At 54.6% G+C, this 17095-nt stretch overlaps 5 pseudogenes; all 5 read right to left on the reverse strand.

The window, feature by feature from the left end:
• Window positions 1-3236: 3236 nt before the first annotated feature.
• On the reverse strand, window positions 3237-3355 carry LOC126944687 (uncharacterized; annotated as a pseudogene).
• Window positions 3356-5461: 2106 nt separating this feature from the next.
• Window positions 5462-5580, reverse strand: LOC126944472 (uncharacterized; annotated as a pseudogene).
• Window positions 5581-6499: 919 nt separating this feature from the next.
• On the reverse strand, window positions 6500-6618 carry LOC126945578 (uncharacterized; annotated as a pseudogene).
• A 7594-nt stretch (window positions 6619-14212) lies between these two features.
• On the reverse strand, window positions 14213-14331 carry LOC126944334 (uncharacterized; annotated as a pseudogene).
• A 2416-nt stretch (window positions 14332-16747) lies between these two features.
• Window positions 16748-16866, reverse strand: LOC126944298 (uncharacterized; annotated as a pseudogene).
• Between the last annotated feature and the right edge of the window lie 229 nt (window positions 16867-17095).

The following is a 17095-nucleotide window of genomic DNA, read 5'->3' on the forward strand; positions in this document are numbered from 1 at the left end:
GAAATAAAGAAGGAAGAAAGAAAGAGAGAGAGAAAGAGGGAAAGATAATAAAGCGAGAAGGAAAGAAAGAAGAAAGAAAGATAGAAAGAAAAGAAGGAAAGCAAGAAGGAAGAAAGAAAGAAGAGAGAAAGAAAGAAAACAAACCAGAAAAACAAAAGAAGGAAATAATGAAAGAGAGAAAGAAAGAAGGAAAGACAGAAAGAAGAAAGAAAGAGAGAAAGAAATAAAAGATAGAAAGAAAGGAGAGAAAGAAAGAGAGAGAAAGAATGAAAGAAAATAAAGAAGGAAAGAGAGAAAGAAAAGAAAAAAGAAGATAAAGAGAGAGGGTGAGAAAGAAAGAAAGATAGAAAGAAGAAAGGAAGAAAGAAAGAGGGAAAGAAAGAAAAAAGAGAGAGAGAGAAAGAAAAGAAAGAAGTAAAGAAAGAAATAAGAAAGAAAGAAAGAAAGAGAGAGAGAGAGAGAGAGAGAAAGAAAGAAAGAAAGAAAGAAAGAAAGAAAGAAAGAAAGAAAGAAAGAAAGAAAGAAAAAGAAAGAAAGAAAGAAAGAAAGAAAGAAAGAAAGAGAAAGAAAGAAAGAAAGAGAAAGAGAGAGAAGAGATCGGGGGCATTCTGGGTGGTATGGCAGGAGACACAGGCAGAAGAGCCTGGATGCCTCAAGAGCCCAGTCCAGCCGTGCTCGCAGGCCTCCAGCTGGTTCCGCCGGCCCGGGGCCTCCGGGCTCATATCGGGACCCCTGAGCCCTTCGCTCTCAGCCTTCCTCCGGGTCCCGATCTCCCGAGCTTCCACCACGTTGGGCCCACTCGGAACAGGGAGTGCTCTGTGGTGTCAGGGCCCAGGGATCACAATCCTGGGACCCCGTCCTGTCCTCCACCCTGTCATGGAGGTATTCTTTTGGATCCCTGGCCACTCAGGAGCTCCTGTGAGTCCCCCTCTTGCCCCACCCAACCAGAGCCGTCAGAGCTGGCCAAGGGCCAACAGCCAGCCCAGCTGCGCGTTGTCTTTTTATCACAACGCCCCCACCACAGTCGCTTGTCCTGACGAAGGCCCGGCCGGTGGGCAAGAGGGAGTGAGAGGTTGGAGATGGGGGATGGCCCTGCTTTGCCCCAGGCCGACACTTGAGCTGGCAGCCTGATAACCGGCCAGTGGGGCTGAGAGAAACCCAGACACACCCCACCACTACCAGGAGCAAATCCACTGCCCCACACAGAGACACACCTGGGCGATCGCATGCGGGAACCCACACACGCACATGCACACACACACAGACACACACACCCACACAGATGCACGCACACACAACCAGCTTGAAGGAGAGCAAGGAAGAGAAGGATGGAGAGATTGAAACTGACGGAGGGAGAGAGACAACCATCGAGAGAGACAGGGGATGGGGAGAGGGAAAGAGACAGACAGAGAGGCAAAGAGAGAGAGAGGGACAGAGACAGACAGAAACAGAGGTAATGCATCAGAAGTAGCGCGAGATGCAGGGGCAAACCAGGAAAACAGAGGGGGAGGGAGCTAGAGAGGGAGAGCAATAGAGTCTTGGAGAGATACCACCCTGAACCGGTAGGCAGGGCCCTTTTGAGCAGTCCTGGATAGGGTGGAGGGGCTTGGGTTCGGCCATAATAGGGTGGCCAGGCCGTCCATGCGAGAGGAGTAACGTGGAGTGCTGAGACAGGTTTTGTCTTGGATTAATTGCTTGCTTTGGAGGTGGGTTTCCTACACTCGTTCCTTTGTTGTCATCTCCCTGTACTCTTGGTGCAGGGCAGTGGACCCCTGGATTTACAGAGGGTGCTGGTCCATTTGGCGGGAGCCATGGCACCCGGCATGCCCACAGGGCCGGAGGCCTGGGTCTCTGGCATGTCCTTGGGACTGGAGTTTACAAGAAGTTGGTGGCAATGGGAATCCAGGTGCACAGGGACTGTTTTCCTGGTGGCTGGCGAAGCAATGTCCTTCCCCCAGATAAAGCAGCCCCTGTGCTCTGGAGCAGAGTTCCTGGCTGGCGTGTGTGGCACTCACTGCCCCTGCCTGCCCCTTCCCCCGGTTTGGAAGGTTGCAGTGGCGCCTGATGAGTGGATTGGATCGCATGGGTGTTCCGGGAGCAGGAAGGAACCAAGAACAGCAGGGAACCCACATCTGGGCCTTTGGGGTCTGGCCACCTGCCCTCCTGGGCTGGAGCCCTTCTCCTGGCTGGGCGACGGCAAGGCAGAAGCAGTGGGATGCTTCTGCCTGGTGGAGCTTTGGTGGCGGAACCCCAGAAGGAGGTTCCCGGCCCTGAAGGCATTGTAGGCAGGCGATAAACGGGGAGCAGAGTCAGGGGAGGTTGGGAAGCATGGTGACAGTAGGGGGAAGGGAGGGAGGGGGAAAGCCACAAAAGCCTACAGCAGGGCCGGGCGTGCTGGGTCTCGCCTGTAATCCCATCAATTTAGGAGCCCGAGGTGTGTGGATCACGAGATCAGGAGATCCATACAAGCCTGGCTAACACAGTAAAATGCCGTCTCTACTAAAACTACAAAACATGAGCCAGGTGTGGTGGCAGGCGCCTGTAGTCCCAGCTGCTCGGGAGGCTGAGGCAGGAGAATAGCGTGAACCTGGGAGGCGGAGCTTGCAGTGAGCCAAGATCCCGACACTGCCCTCCAGCCTGGGTGACAGAGTGAGACTCCGTCTGGAAGAGAAAGAAAGAGAGAGAGAGACAGAGAGAGAGAGAGAGAGAAGGAAAGAAAAGAAAGAAAGAAAAGAAAAAGAAAAGAAAGAAAGAAAGAAAGAAAGAAAGAAAGAAAGAAAGAAAAGAAAGAAAGAAAGAAAGAAAGAAAGAAAGAAAGAAAGAAAGAAAGAGAGAGAGAGAGAGAGAGAGAGAGAGAGAGAAAGAAAGAAAGAAAGAAAGAAAGAAAGAAAGAAAGAAAGAAAGAAAGAAAGAAAGAAAGAAAGAAAGAAAAAAGAAAGAAAGAAAGAAAGAAGGAAGGAAGGAAGAAGAAGGAAGGAAAGGAAGGAAGGAAGGAAGGAAGGAAGGAAGGAAGGAAGGAAGGAAGAGAGAAAGAAAGAGAGAGAGAAAGAAGAAAGAAAGAAAGATGGAAAGAAAGAAGAAAGAGAGAGAGAAAGAAAGAAAAGAAAGAAAGAAGGAAAGAAAGAAGAAAGAGAGATTGAAAGGAAGAGAGAGAGAAAGAAAGAAAAGAGAGAAAGAAAGAAAGAAGAGAGAACGAGAAGTGAAGAAAGGAAGGTACAAAAGAAAGAAAGTAAAAAGGCCTAAAGTACCCGGTATTCCCAGACGGTCTCCCATCCAAGTACTAACCAGGCCCAACACTGCTTAGCTTCCGCGATCAGGCAAGATCGGGCGCGTTCAGGGTGGTATGGCCATAGACAGCAGCAGAGTCCCATGGCTGCCCCATGAGTGCCACCCAGCCATGCCTGCTGGCTTCCAACCGGCACCACCGGGTTCAGATCTGGACCCTGGAGCCGCTAGCCCGAGGCCTTTCCCTGGCTCCCAAGCTCCAGAGTTTCCACCACGTGGGGCCTGCATGGAACAGGGAGTGCTCCAAGGCATCAGGGCCCAGGGCCCACAATCATGACAGCCCATCCACCCTGTCTCAGAGGTATTCTTCTAGATCCATGGCCACTCGGGAGCTTCTGTGACGCCCCCTCTTGCCCCACCCACCCAGGGGTGTCAGGGCTGGTCAAGGGCAAACATGGCCTTTTTCTGAGAAGGCCCCTATCATGGACGCTTGTCCCAACCAAGGCCCAGCCTGTGGGCAAGAGGGCGTGGGGGTTTGGGGGATGGCTGATGGCCCTGGTTTGCCCCAGGCTGGCACTGGAGCTGGCAACCGGATCTCCGGAGAGAGGGGCTGAGAGAAACCCAGACACACCACACCACCATCAGGAGCAAATCCACAGGCCCACACACAGCCACATCCGGGTGGTCACATGTGGGAATGTACACACACGTGCATGCAGAGACACACACACACAGACATACACACATGCACGCACACACAAACAGCTTGAAGAAGAGCAAAGAAGAGATGTATGGAGAGATTGAAACCGAGGGAGGGAGAGAAACAGAGATCGAGAGAGACAGGGGAGTGGGACAGGGAAAGAGACAGAGAGGCAGAGAAAGAGAGAGGGACAGAGAAAGAGACAGAGACAGAGACACAGAGGGAAGGCGATAGAAGTATCGCAATGTGCAGGGGCACACCCAGAAGAGAGAGGGGGAAGAAGCTAGAGAGCAAGAGTGATAGAGCCTTTTAGAGGGAACAACCTGCTCTGTAGGCGGGGCCCTTTTGATCAGGCCGGGATAGGGTGGAGGGGGCTTGCACTGGGCCAGAATAGCTTGGCCAGGCCGTCCATTGGAGAGGAGCAATGGAGCGCTGAGACGGGTTTTGTCTTGGATTGATTGCTTGCTTTGGAGGTGGGTTTCATAGGCTCCTTCCTTTGTTGGCACCTCCCTGTGCTCTTGGTGCAGTGTGTGGGCCCCTTGATTTGCAGAGTGCACCCACGCATTTGGCGGGAGCCGTGACACCGGGAGTGCCCACGGTGCCTGAGGCCTGGGTCTCTGGCATGTCCTCGAGACTGGAGTTTACAAGTTGATGGCAATAGGGATCTGGGTGGACAGGGATGGTTTTCCTATTGGCTGGCAAAGCAATGTCTTCCCTCGGATAAAGTGGTCCCTGCATTGTGGAGCAGAGGTCTTGGCTGGCATGTGTGGCACCCACTGCCCCTGCCCGCCCCTTTCCCCACTTTGGAAGATTGCAGAGGCGCCGGATGAGTGGATTGAATTGCCTGGGCCTTCCGGGAGAAGGAAGGCACGGCGAATGGCATGGAACCTGCGACTGCGTCTTTGGGGTCCGGCCCCCTGCCCTCCTAGGCTGGAGAAGGGGCCCTGGTGGGCGATGGCGAGGTGGAAGCAGTGGGATGCTGCTGACCAGTGGTGTTTTGTGACGGACTGCCAGCAGGAGATCCCCAGCTGCAGCAGGGGTGTAGGTGGGCAATAAAGGGGGAGAAGTCAGGGGAAGTTTGGAAGCATGGTGACAGGAGGGGGAAGGGAGGGAGGGGTATGCCACAAAAGCCTACAGTAGGCCAGGTGTGGTGGATCAAGCCTGTAATGCCAGTACTTTGGGATGCCGAGGCGGGTGTATCACAACTTCAGGAGATCTATGCCAGCCTGGCTAATACGATGAAACTCGGTCTCTACTAAAACTGCAAAACATGAGCCGGGCGTGGTGATGGGCGCCTGTAGTCCCAGGTGCTCGAGAGGCTGAGGCAGGAGAATGGCGTGAACCCGGGAGGCGGAGCTTGCAGTGAGCCAAGATCGTGCCACTGCTCTCCAGCCTGGGTGACAGAGCTAGACTCCGTCTGGAAGAGAAAGAAAGAAAGAGAGAAAGAGGAAGGAAGGAAGGAAGGAAGGAAGGAAGGAAGGAAGGAAGGAAGGAAGGAAGGAAGGAAGGAAGGACAGACAAGAAAGAAAGCAAAAAACTCTACAGCACCCGGTATTCCCAGGCGGTTTCCCATCCAAGTACTAACAAGGCCCGACCCTGCTTAGCTTCAGAGATCCGAGGAGATCGGGCGCATTCAGGGTGGTATGGCCACAGATGCCCACAGAGGCGCCTGGTTGCCCCAAGAGCCCTGCCCAACCATACCCACTGGCTTCCAACTGGCAACGCCAGCCCGGGACCACAGGGTTCAGATCGGGACCCCAGAGCCACTCGCCCGCAGCCTTCCCCCAGCTCCCAAGCTCCCGAGCTTTCACCACGTCAGTCCCGCTCGGAACAGGGAGTGCTCCGAGGTGTCAGAGCCCAGGGCCCAGGTTCCTAGGACCCCGACCGGTCCTCCGAGGTGTCGCGGAGGTATTCTTTTGGATCCCTGGCCACTCAGGAGCTCCTGAGAGGCCCCCTCTTGCCCCACCCACCCAGAGCCCTCAGGGCTGGCCAAGGGTGAACAGCCGGCCCAGTCGTGTGGTCTTTTACTCACAACACCCCCACCACGGTCGCTTGTCCCGACCAAGACCCGGAAGGTGGGCAAGAGGGCGTGGGGTGTTGGCGGTTGGGGGATGTCCCTGCTTTGACCCAGGTTGGCACTAGAGCCGGCAGCCTGATCCCCAGGAGAGGGGCTGAGAGATACCCAGTCACACCCCACCACCACCAGGAGCAAATCCACAGCTCCACACACAGACACACCCAGGCGCTCGCGTGCAGGATCCCACACACACGCGAGCACAGGCACATAGACACACACACACGCACGCATACACACACAAATGGCTTGAAGAAGAGAAGAAAGAAAGAAAGAAAGAAAAGAAAGAAAGAAAGAAAGAAAGAAAGAAAGAAAGAAAGAAAGAAAGAAAGAAAGAAAAGAAAAGAAAGAAAGAAAGAAAGAAAGAAAAAGAAAGAAAGAAAGAAAGAAAGAAAGAAAGAAAGAAAGAAAGAAAGAAAGAAAGAAAGAAAGAAAGAAAGAAAGAAAGAAAGAAAGAGAAGGGAAGAAAGGAAAGTAGATAAGAGAGAAAGACAGCAAAAAGCCTACAGCACCCAGTATTCCCAGGCAGTCTCCCATCCAAGCACTAACCAGGCCCAACCGTGCTTAGCTTCTGAAATCAGACGAGATCTGGCGCGTTCAAGTTGGTATGACCGCAAACGACAGCAGAGGCACCAGACTGCCCCAAGAGCCCGGCCCAGCCATGCCCGCCAGCTTCCAGTCGATACTGCCAGCCCAGGGCCGCTGGGCTCGAATCAGGAACCCCGAGCAGCTCGCCCAAGGCCTTCCCCTGGCTCCCAAGCTGCCGAGCTTCCACCACGTCGGGCCCCTTCAGAGCACGGAGTGCTCCAATGTGTCAGGTCCCAGTGCCCACGATCCTGGGACCCTGTCCGGTCCTCCGCCCTGTCTTAGAGGTATTCTTTTGGATCCCTGGCTGCTCAGGAGCTCCTGCGAGGCCCCCTCTTGCCCCACCCACCCAGAGTTGTCAGGGCTGGCCAAGGGCGAACAGCCGGCCCAGCCGCAAGTGGTCTTTTTCTCACAAAGCCCCCACCACGGTCGCTTGTCCCTACCAAGACCCAGCTGGTGGGCAAGAGAGCGTGGGGGGTGGGGCGTTGGGGGATGGCCCTGCTTTGCCCCGGGCTGGCACTAGAGCCGGCAGGCTGATCCCCAGCGACAGGGGATGAGAGAACCCCAGACACACCCCACCACACCCAGGAGCAAATCCACAGCCCCACACACAGACACACCCGGGTGCTCGCGGGCTGGAACTCACACATGGGCATGCACACACGCACAGACATACACACACACACACACACATGCATGCACACACAAAAGGCTTGAAGGAGAGCAAGGAAGAGATGGATGGAGAGATTGAAACTGAGGGAGGGAGAGAGACAGCAATTGAGGGACAGGGGAGGGGGAGAGGAAAAGAGACACACAGAGAGGCAGGGAAAGAGAGGGACAGAGAAAGAGACAGAGACAGACAGACAGAAGGAAGGCGACTGAAGTAGCGCAAGGTGTAGGGGCAAACCCAGAAGAGAGAAGGGGAGGGATCTAGGGAGTGAGATCAATAGAGCTGTGGAGAGGGAGCACCCTGCTCCGGTAGGCAGGGCCCCTTTGAGACGGCCGGGATAGGGTGGAGGGCGCTTGGGCTGGGGCAGAATAGGGTGGTCAGGCCTTCCATGCACGAGGAGCAACGGAGTGCTGAGATGGGTTTTGTCTTGGATTAATTGCTTGCTTTGGAGGTGGGTTTAGTAGGCTCCTTCCTTTGTTGGCACCTCCCTGTGCTCTTGGTGTGGTGCAGTGGGCCCCTTGATTTGCAGAGTGGCCCCGCTCATCTGGCAGGAGCCATGGAACCCGGCGTGCCCACGGGTCCTGAGGCCTGGGTCTCTGCCGTGTCCTCGGGGCTGGAGTTTACATGAAGTTGGTGGCAATTTGAATCCGGGTGTACAGGGACTGTTTTCCTGGTGGCTGGCGAAGTAACGTCCTTCCCCCGAATAAAGCGGCCCCTGCGTTCTGGAGCGGAGGTCTTGGCTGGCGTGTGTGGCACCCGCTGCCCCTACCTGAACCTTTCCCTGGTTTGGAAGGTTGCGGCAGCACCCAATGAGCGTCTTGAATCGCCTGGGTGTTCCGGGAGCGGGAAGGCACCACGTATGGCAGGGAACCCGCGCCTGCGCCTTTGGGGTCCAGCCCCATGCCCTCTCAGGCTGGAGCCAGGCCCCTGGCGGGGCAGAAGCGAGGCGGAAGCAGTAGGATGCTGCTTCCCAGTGGTGCTTTGGTGGTGGACCCCCAGGAGGAGGTCCCCGGTCGTGACGGGAGTGTAGGCGGGTGATAATTGGGGAGCAGAGTCAGGGGAGGTTGGGAAGTATGGCGACAGTAGGGGGAAGGGAGTGAGGGGGGAAGCCAAAATAGCCTACAGGAGGCTGTGACTGGTGGATCACGCCTGTAATCCCAGCACTTTGGGAGGCCGATGTGGGTGGAACATGAGGTCAGGAGATCCAGAAAAACCTGGCTAACAGGGTGAAACCCAGTCTCTGCAAAAACTACAAAACATGAGCCTGGCATGGTGGTGGGTGCCTGTAGTTCCAGCTGCTCTGCAGGCTGAGGCAGAAGAATGGTGTGAACCCAGGAGGCGGAGCTTGCAGTGATCCGAGATCGCGCCACTGCACTCCAGCCTGGGTGACAGAGCGAGACTCCATCTGGAAGAATAAAAGAAAAGGAAGAAAGAAAAGAAGAAGAAGAAGAGAGAGAAGAAAAAGAAAGAAAGAAAAAAGAAAGAAAGAAAGAAAAGAAAGAAAGAAAAGAAAGAAAGAAAGAAAGAAAAAGAAAGAAAGAAAGAAAGAAAAAAAGAAAGAAAGAAAGAAAGAAAAAAGAAAGAAAAAGGAAAAGGAAGAAGGAAGGAGAAAGAGAAAGAAAGAAAGAAAAAAGAAAGAAGGAAAGTAAGAAAGAAAGAAAAAATGAAAGAAAGAAAGAAGAGAGAGAGAGAAGGGAAGAAAGGAAGATAGAAAAAAAAGAAAAGAAAGAAAGCAAAAAAACCTACGGCAGCCGGTATTCCCAGGCGGTGTCCCCTCCAAGTAATAACCAGACCGGACCCTGCTTAGCCTCTGAGAGCAGAGCTTGGGTGGTATGGCCGTAGACCCCAACAGAGGCCATTGGCTGCCCCAAGAGCCCGGCCCTGCCATGTCTGCAGGGTTCCAACCGGCACCGCCAGCCCGGGGACACCGGGTTTGGATTGGGACCCCCCAGCCGCTTGTACGTGGCCTTCCCCCAGCTCCCAAGCTGTCCAGCTTCCACTACGTCGGGCCCGCTCAGAACAGGGAGTGCTCTGAGGCATCAGGGCCCAGGGCCCATGATCCTGGGACCTTGTCCAGTCCTCCGCCCTGTCACGGAGGTATTCTTTTGGATCCCTGGCCACTCTGGAGCTCCTGTGAGGCCCTCTCTTGCCACACACACTCAGAGCCAACAGGGAAGGCCAAGGTCGAACAGCTGGCCCAGCCACGCATGGCCTTTTTCTCACAACGTCCCCATCACGGTCGTTTGTTCTGACTAACAGCCGGCAGAGCGGCAAGAGGGCATGGGGCATTGGAGGTTGGGGGATGGCCCTGCTTTGTCCTGGGCTGACACTAGAGCTGGCAGCCTGATCCCCGGCGAGAAGGGCTGAGAGAAACCCAGACACACCCCACCACCACCTGGAGCAAATCCACAGCCCCACACACAGACACACCCGGGCTCTCACGTGCGGGAACTCACACACTTGCAAGCTCAGGCACACAGACACACACACAGACACACACACACATACACATGCACGCACACACAAACGACTTGAAGGAGAGCAAGGAAGAGATGGATGGAGAGATTGAAACTGATGGTGGGAGAGAGACATCCAAAGAGAGAGACAGGGGAAGGGGAGAGGGGAAGAGACAGACTGAGATTCAGAGAAAGAGAGAGGGACAGAGAAAGAGAGAGAGACAGAGAGATAGAGGGAAGGTGACAGAAATAGCAGGAGTTGCAGGGGAAACCCAGAAGATAGAGGGGGAGAGAGATAGACAGCCAGAGCAATAGAGACATGGAGAGGGAGCACCCTGCTCTAGTAGGCAGGGCCCTTTTGAGCAGGCCGGTATAGGGTGGAGGAGGCATGGACTGGATCAGAACAGGGTGACCAGGCCGTCCATGCAAGAGGAGCAATGGAGCTCTGAGACAGGTTTTGTCTTGGGTTAATTGCTTGTTTAGAGGTGGGTTTCGTAGTCTCCTTCCTTTGTTGGCACCTACCTGTGCTCCTGGTGGTGTGCGTTGGGCCCCTAGATTTGCAGAGTGCACCCGTCCATTTGGCAGGAGCCGTGGCACCGAGTGTGCCCACGGTGCCTGAGGCCTGGGTCTCTGGCATGTCCTCGGAACTGGAGTTTGCACAAAGTTGGTGGCAATAGAATCCGGGTGCACAGGGACTGTTTTCCTGGTGACTGGAAAGTAATGTCCTTCCCCCGGATAAAGCGGCCCCTGCATTGTGGAGCGGAGGTCTTGGCTGGTGTTTGTGGCACCTGCTGCCCCTGCCCGCTCCTTCCCCCGGTTTGGAAGGTTGCAGGGGTGCCCGATGAGTGCATTGAATCGCCTGGGCGTTCCGGGAGCAGAAAGGCACCGCAAACGTCAGGGAACCCGGCGTCCGGCCCCCTGCCCTCCGGGCTGGGGAAGGGGCCCTGGCAGGGTGGCGGCGAAGCGGAAGTAGTGGGATGCTGCTGCCCGGTGGTGCTTCTGTGGCGGACCCCCAGCAGGAGATCCCTGGCTGCAGCGGGGGTGTAGGTGGGTGATAAAGGGGGAGCAGAGTCAGGGGAGGTTGGGAAGCATAGTGACAGTAGGGGGAAGAGAGGGAGGGGGATGCCACAAAAACCTACAGTAGGCCAGGTGCAGGGGATCAAGCCTGTAATGCCAGGAGTTTCAGATGCCAAGGCGGGTGGATCACGAGTTCAGGAGATCTAGGCCAGCCTGGCTAATACGGTGAAACCCCGTCTCTACTAAAACTACAAAACATGAGCTGGGCATGGTGATGGGAGCCTGTAGTCCCAGGTGCTCAGGAGGTTGAGGCAGGAGAATGGCCTGAACCAGGGAGGCCAAGCTTTTAGTGAGCCAAGATCGCACCACTGCACTCCAGCCTGGGTGACAGAGCGAGACTCTGTCTGGAAGGAAAGAAAGAAAGAAAGAAAGAAAGAAAGAAAGAAAGAAAGAAAGAAAGAAAGAAAGAAAGAAAGAAAGAAAGAAGAAAGGAAGGAAGGAAGGAAGGAGAAAGAAAGAAAGAGAAGGAAGGAAGAAAAAAAGAAAGAGATAGAAAGAAAGAAAAGAAAGAAAGATGGAAAGAAAAAAGAAAGAAAAAAAGAAAGAGGGAAAGAAAGAAAAGAAAAAAGAAAAGAAAGGAAAGAAAGAAAGAAGAGAAGAAAGAAGAGAGAAAGAAACAAAGAAAGAAAGAAAGGGAGAAAGAAAAAGGAAAGAAAGAAGGAAAGAAAGAAGAAAGAAAGAATGAGAGAAAGGAAAGAAAGAAAGGATGGAAGGAAGGATGAAAGAAAGAGAGAAAAGAAAGAAAAAGATGGATAGAAAGAAGAAAGAAAAAAGAAAGAAAAGAAAAACGAAAGAAGGAAGGTAAGAAAGAAGGAAAGAAAGAAAGAAGGAAAGAAAGAGAAAGAAACAAAGAAAGGAAGGAAGGGAGAAAGAAAGAAAAGAAAGAAGAAAGAAAGGAAGGAAAGAAAGAAAAAGAACTAAAGAAAGAAGAAAGAAGGAAAAAGAGAGAAAGAAAGAAAGAAAGAAAGAAAGAAAGAAAGAAAGAAAGAAAGAAAGAAAGAAAGAAAGAAAGAAAGAAAGAAAGAAAAGAAAGAAAGAAAGAAGAAAAGAAAAGAGAGAGAGATAGAAGGGAAGAAAGGAAGGTAGAAAAGAAAGAAAGACAAGAAAGAAAGCAAAAAAGCCTACAGCGCCCGGTATTTCCAGGCCATCTCCCATCCAAGTACTAAATGGCCCCGACCCTACTAAGCTTCTGAGATCAGACGAGATCGGGCGCGTTCAGCGTGGTATGGCGGTAGATGCCGGCAGAGGCGCCTGGCTGCCCCAAGAGACAGGTCCAGCCATGCCCGCCAGCCCGGTGCCTCAGGGTTCGGATCAGGACCCTCGAGTCGCTCGCCCGCGGCTGTCCTCTGGCTCCCGAGCTGCGGAGCTTCCACCACGTCAGGTGTGCTCGGAAAGGGGAGGGCTCAGAGGCGTCAGGGCCCAGGGTCCACGATCCTGGGACGCCGACTGCTACTCTGCCCTGTCGCGGAGGTATTCTTTTGGATTCCTGGCGGCTCAGGAGCTCCTGAGAGGCCCCCTCTTGCCTGACCCACCCAAAGTCGTCAGGGCTGGCCAAGGGCGAACAGCCGGCCCAGCCGCGCGTGGCCTTTTTCTCACATCGCCCTCACCATGCTCACTTGTCCCGACAAAGTCCTGGCCAGTGGGCAAGAGGGCGTAGGGGGTTGGGGGTTGGGGAATGGCCCTGCTTTGCCCCGCGCTGGCACTAGAGCCGGCAGCCTGATCTCCGGGGAGTGTTGCCGAGAGATATCCAGTCACACCCCACCACCACCAGGAGAAAATCCACAGCCCCACACACAAACAAACCTGGGCGCTCCCGCGCGGGATCCCACACGTGCGTGTGAACTCACACAGACACACTCATACACACATACACACACACGTGCACGCACACACAAATGGTTTGAAGTTGAGTAAGGAAGAGATGGATGGAGAGATTGAAACCGAGGGAGGGAGAGAGACAGCGAGTGAGAGAGACAGGGTAGGTGGAGAGGGAAAGAGACAGAAAGAGAGGCACAGAAAGAGAGAGGGACAGGGAAAGAGAGTGAGACAGAGAGACAGAGGGAAGGCGACAGAAGTAGTGCGAGGTGCAGGTGCAAACACAGAAGAGAGAGGGGGAGGATGCTGGAGAGCAACAGTGATAGAGCCTTGGAGAGGGAGTGCCATGCTCCCTTAGCCAGGGCCCTTTTGAGCAAGCTGGGATGGGGTGGAGGGGGCTTGAGCTGGGCCAGAACAGGGTGGTCAGGCCGTCTATGCCAGAGGACTAACGGAGCGCTGAGACCAGTTTTGTCTTGGATTAATTGATTGCTTTGGAGGTGGGTTTTGTAGGCTTCTTCCTTTGGTGGCACCTCCCTGTTCTCTTGGCATGGTGCAGAGGGCCACTTGATTTGTAGAGTGCCCCCATCTGTTTGGTGGGAACCGTGGCACCGGGCGTGCCCACGGGGCTGGAGGCCTGGGTCTCTGGCGAGTCCTTGGGACTTGAGTTTACAAGAGGTTGGTGGCAATGGGAATCTGGGTGGACAGGAACGGTTTTCCTGATGGCTGGCATAGCAATGTCCTTACCCCGGATAAAGCAGGCCCTGCCTACTGGAGCAGAGGTGTTGGCTGGCGTGTGTGGCACCCGCTGCCCCTGCCCGCCCCTTCCCCTGGTTTGGAAGATTGCGGCGGCGCCCGATGAGTGGATTGAATCTCCTGGGTGTTCTGGGAGAGGGAAGACACCGCGAATGGCAGGGAACCCATGCCTGCGCCTTTGGGGTCCAGCCTGCTGCCCTCCCAGGGTGGAGCCGCAGCGAGGCAGAAGTGGTGGGGTCCTGCAGCCCGGTGGTGCTTTGGTGGCGGAAACCCTGAAGGAGGTCCCAGGCTGTGGCATGTGTGTAGGCGGGTGACAAAGGGGAAGCAGTCAGGGGAGGTTGGGAAGCATGGCGACAGTAGGGAGAAGGGAGGGAGGGGGGAAGCCACAAAACCCTACAGCAGGCCCAGCGCCATGGATCACGCCTGTATTCCCAGTACTTTGGGAGGCGGAGGCGGGTGGATCACGAGGTCAGGAGATCCAGACCAGCCTGGTTAACACGGTGAAAACCCGTCTCTACTAAAACTACAAAACATGAGCCCGGCGGTGGAGGGCGACTATAGTCCCAGGTGCTCCGGAGGCAGAGGCAGGAGAATGGCATGAACCACGACTGCACTCCAGCATGGGTGACAGAGCGAGATTCTGTCTGGAAGAGAGAGAGAGAGAGAGAGAGAAAAGAAAAGATAAAATGATAGAAAGGAAGGAAGGAATAAACAAAGAGAAAGAAAGAAAAGAAAGATGGAAAGAAAAAAGGAAAAAACAAAGAAAAGAAAGAAAGAAAGCAAAAAAGAGAAGAGAGAGAGAGAGAAGGGAAGAAAGGACGGTGGGAAAGAAAGAAAGGCAGGAGAGAAAGCAAAAAAGCCCACAGCACACGGTATTCCCAGGTAGTCTCCCATCCAAGTACTAACCAGGCCCGACCCTGATTAGCTTCCGAGATCAGACGAGATCGGGCGCGTTCAGGGTGATATGGCAGTAGACGCTGGCAAAAGCGCCTGGCTGCCCCAAGAGCCGAGCCTTGCCATGCCCACCAGCTTCCAGCTGGCACCACCAGTCTGGGGCCGCTGGCCTTGGATCGGGACCCCCGAGCCACTCTCCCGCGGTCTTCCCCCGGCTCCGGAGCTCCCAAGCTTCCACCACGTCGGACCCGCTCGGAACAGGGAGTGCTCACAGGTGTCAGGGCCCAGGGCCCACGATCCCCAACAAGACCTGGCAGGTGGGCAAGACCGTGTGGGGGGTTGGGGGTTGGGGGATGTACCTGCTTGGCCCCGGGCTGGCACTAGAGCCGGCAGCCTAATCCCCGGCGAGAAGGGCCGAGAGAAACCCAGACACACCCCATCACTACCAGGAGCAAATCCACAGCCCCACACACAGACACACCCGGGCGCTCGCGTGCGGGAACCCACACATGCGCGTGTGCACACACACAGACACACACACACAAAAACACACACACACATGCACGCACACACAAACGTCTTGAGGGAGAGCAAGGAAGAGATGGATGGAGAGATTGAAACCGAGGGAGGGAGAGAGACAGCGATTGAGAGAGACAGCGGAGGGGGAGAGGGAAAGAGACAGACAGAGAGGCAGAGAAAGAGAGAGGGACAGTGAAAGAGAGAGAGACAGAGAGACAGAGGGAAGGGGACAGAAGTAGCGGGAGGTGCAGGAGCAAACACAGAAGAGAGAGGGGGAGGAAGCTGGAGAGCAAGAGCGATAGAGCCTTGGAGAGGGAGCGCCACGCTCCATTGGCCAGGGCCCTTTTGATCAGGCAGGGATAGGGTGGAGGGGGCTTGGGGTGGTCCAGAACAGGGTGGCCAGGCCGTCCATGCGAGAGGAGCAACGGAGAGCTGAGACGAGTTTTGTCCTGGATTAATTGCTTCCTTTGGAGGTGGGTTTCGGGGGCTCCTTCCTTTGCTGGCACCTTCCTGTGCTCTTTCTGTGGTGCGGTGGTCCCCTTGATTTGCAGAGTGCGCCCGCCCGTTTGGCGGGGGCCGTGGCACCGGGCGTGCCCACGGGGCCCCGAGGCCTGGGTCTCTGGCTTGTCCTCGGGACTTTAGTTTACACGAAGTTGGTGGCAATGGGAATCCGGGTGCACAGGGACAGCTTTCCTGGTGGCTGGCGAAACAATGTCCTTCCCCCGGATAAAGCAGCCCCTGTGTTCTGGAGTGGAGGTCTTGGCTGGCGTGTGTGGCACCCGGTGACCCTGCCCGCCCCTTCCCCCGGTTTGGAAGGTTGCGGCGGCGCCTGAAGAGTGGATTGAATCCCCTGCCGGTTCCTGGAGCCGGAAGGCTCCAGGAACCCGCGCCTGCACCTTTGGGGTCCGGCCTCCAGCCCCGCCCCCCAGGATGGAGGCAGGCTCCTGGCTGGGCGTCCGGGAGGCGGAAGCGGTGGGGTGCTGCAGCCCGGTGGTGCTTTGGTGGCGGAAACCCTGAAGGAGGTCTCTGGCTGTGACGGGGGTGAAGGTGGGCGATAAAAGGGGAGCAGAATCAGGGGAGGTTGGGAAGCATGGCGACAGTAGGGGGAAAGGAGGGAAGCGGGAAGCCACAAAACCCTACAGCAGCCCGGGCACGGTGGATCACGCCTGTAATCCCAGCCCTTTGGGAGACCGAGGCGGGTGGATCACGAGGTCAGGAGATCCAGACCAGCCTGGCTAACACAGTAAAACCCCGTCTCTACTAAAACTACAAAACATGAGCCGGGCGTGCTGGCGGGTTCCTGTAATCCCAGCTGCTCGGGAGGCTGAGGCATGAGAATGGCATGAACCCGGGAGGCGGAACTTGCAGTGAGCCGAGATCGCTCTGCTGCACTCCAGCCTGAGTGACAGAGCGAGAGTGGGTCTGGAAGAAAAAGAAAGAAAAGAAAAGAAAGAGAATGAGAGAGAGAAAGAAAGAAAGAAAAGAAGGAAAGAAAGATAGAAAGAGAAAGGAAGGAATAAACAAAGAAAGAGAGAGAGAAAGAAAGACAAGAAGGAAAGAAAGATAGAAAGAGAAAGGAAGGAATAAACAAAGAAAGAGAGAGAGAAAGAAAGAAAGAAAAGAAAGAAAGAAGGAAAGAAGAAAGGAAGAGGGAAAGAAAGAGAGAAAAAAGAAAAGAAGGAAAGAAAGAGAGAGAAAGAAAGAAAGAAAGAAGGAAAGAAAGAAAAAAGAGGGAAAGAAAGAAAGAGAGAAAGAAAAGAAAGATGGAACGAAAGAAGAAAGAAAGAAGAAAAAAGAAAGAAAAAAAGAAAGAAAGAAAGAAAAAAAGAAAGAAAGAAAGAAAGAAAGAAAGAAAGAAAGAAAGAAAGAAAGAAAGAAAGAAAGAAAGAAAGAAAGAAAGAAAGAAAGAAAGAAAGGAGAGAGAGAGAAGGGAAGAAAGGACGGTGGAAAAGAAGGAAAGGCAAGAAAGGAAGCAAAAAAGCCCACAGCTCCCGGTATTCCCAGGCAGTCTCCCATCCAAGTACTAAACAGGCCCGACTCTGCTTAGCTTCCGAGATCAGATGAGATCGGGGGCGTTCAGGGTGGTATGGCCTTAGACCCCGGCAGAGGTGCCTGGCTGCCACAACAGCCCGGTCCTGCCACGTCCACTGGCTTCCAGCCAGCACTGCCAGCCCGGGGCTGCCGGCCTCGGATCGGGACCCTCGAGCCACTCTCCCGCGGTCATCCCCCGGCTCCGGAGCTCCCAAGTTTCCGCCACGTCGGGCCCGCTCGGAACAGGGAGTGCTCCGAGGCGACAGGGCCCACGATCTTGGGACTCCGTCCAGTCC

Source organism: Macaca thibetana, chromosome 1 (assembly GCF_024542745.1).
Source record: "Macaca thibetana thibetana isolate TM-01 chromosome 1, ASM2454274v1, whole genome shotgun sequence".
In the NCBI taxonomy this organism is placed as follows: domain Eukaryota; kingdom Metazoa; phylum Chordata; class Mammalia; order Primates; family Cercopithecidae; genus Macaca; species Macaca thibetana.